Source organism: Theropithecus gelada, chromosome 4 (assembly GCF_003255815.1).
Source record: "Theropithecus gelada isolate Dixy chromosome 4, Tgel_1.0, whole genome shotgun sequence".
In the NCBI taxonomy this organism is placed as follows: domain Eukaryota; kingdom Metazoa; phylum Chordata; class Mammalia; order Primates; family Cercopithecidae; genus Theropithecus; species Theropithecus gelada.
Genome location: NC_037671.1, coordinates 34,278,025 through 34,279,973, shown reverse-complemented (window position 1 = coordinate 34,279,973; position 1,949 = coordinate 34,278,025).

Sequence of the window (1,949 nt, the reverse complement as noted above, 5' to 3'; positions counted from 1 at the left end):
TTTTTTTTTTTTTTTTTTGAGACAGAGTCTCGCTCTGTCGCCCAGGCTGGAGTGCAGTGGCCGGATCTCAGCTCACTGCAAGCTCTGCCCCCCGGGTTAACGTCATTCTCCTGCCTCAGCCTCCTGAGTAGCTGGGACTACAGGCGCCCGCCACCTCGCCCGGCTAGTTTTTTGTATTTTTTAGTAGAGACGGGGTTTCACCGTAGCTAGGATGGTCTCGATCTCCTGACCTCGTGATCGGCCCATCTCGGCCTCCCAAAGTGCTGGGATTACAGGCTTGAGCCACCGCGCCCGGCCGCTTCTTTTTTTTTTTTTTTTTTTTTGAGACAGAGCCGTACTCTGTCGCCCAGGCTGGAATGCAGTGGCGTGATCTTGGCTCACTGCAACCTCTACTTCCTGTATTCAAGTGATTCTCGTGCCTCAGCCTCCTGTATAGTGAGGACTACAGGCGTGCACCACACACAGCTAATTTTTGTATTTTTATATTTAGTTTTTAAATTTTTTTTTCTTTTCCTTCTGGGTTCGAGTGATTCTCATGCCTCACCTCCTGAGTAGCTGGGATTATAGGTACACACCACAATGCCCGGCTAATTTGTTTTGTTTTGTTTTGTTTTGTTTTGTTTTTTTGAGACGGAGTCTGGCTCTGTCCCCCAGGCTGGAGTGCAGTGGTGGGATCTCGGCTCACTGCAAGCTCCGCCTCCCGGGTTCAAGCGATTCTCCTGCATCAGCCTCCTGAGTAGCTGGGACTATAGGTGCATGCCACCACGCCTGGCTAATTTTTTGTATTTTTAGTAGAGACAGGGTTTCACAGTGTTAGCCAGGATGGTCTTGATCTCCTGACCTTGTGATCTGCCCGCCTCGGCCTCCCAAAGTGCTGGGATTACAGGCATGAGCCACCGCACCCGGACAATTTTTGTATTTTTAGTAGAGATGAGGATTTGCCGTGTTGGCCAGGCTGGTCTGAAAGTCCTGGCTTCAAGTGATCCGCCCACCCTGGCCTCTTAAAGTGCTAGAATTATAGGCATGCGCCACTGTGCATGGCCTGGACGCTGGGTTTTAAAGACTTTCAGAATTTTAACAAAAATTGGAGTCCCAACAGAGAACTGCTAACTTTATTTTTGGCAAGATAAGGACATTTTTTAAACTGCTATTTATTATGATTATTTTTATTTATTTATTTATTTTGAGATGGAGTCTCACTCTGTCACCTGGGCTGGAGTGCAGTGGCTCGATCTCGGCTCACTGCAACCTCTGCCTACCTGGTTCAAGTGATTCTCCTGCTTCAGTCTCCCGAATAGCTGGGATTACAGGTGTCCGCCACGATGCCCAGCTAATTTTTTGTATTTTTAGTAGAGATAGGGTTTCACGATGTTGGCCAGGCTGGTCTCGAACACCTGACCTCGTGATTCACCCACCTCAGCCTCCCAAAGTGCTGCGACTATAGGCGTGAGCCACCATGCCCGGACACAATTATTTTATTTTATAACTTTAGAGATGAAGTCTTGCTGTGTTGCCTGGACTGTTCTGCAGCTGGCTTCAAGCGATCCTCCTGCCTCAGCCTCCCAAAGTGCTGGGATTACAGGCTTGAGCAACGGTGCCCAGCCAAAGGGTGTTTTTTTAAATTTTTGCACCATTCTCTCATAGAGCGCTGGTGTTTTGATAGCATTCCTCAAATAGCATTTTAAGGGGCTCGAGGATTGGAGAATGGAGAGGACATCACTCGTGCCTGGATCATCAAGAGTAATGCTGCCGCCGGGCGCGGTGGCTCAAGCCTGTAATCCCAGCACTTTGGGAGGCCGAGACGGGTGGATCACCAGGTCAGGAGTTTGAGACCAGCCTGGCTAACCCGGTGAAACCCCGTCTCTACTAAAAAATACAAAAAACTAGCCGGGCGAGGTGGCGGGCGCCTGTAGTCCCAGCTACTCGGGAGGCTGAGGCAGGAGAATGGC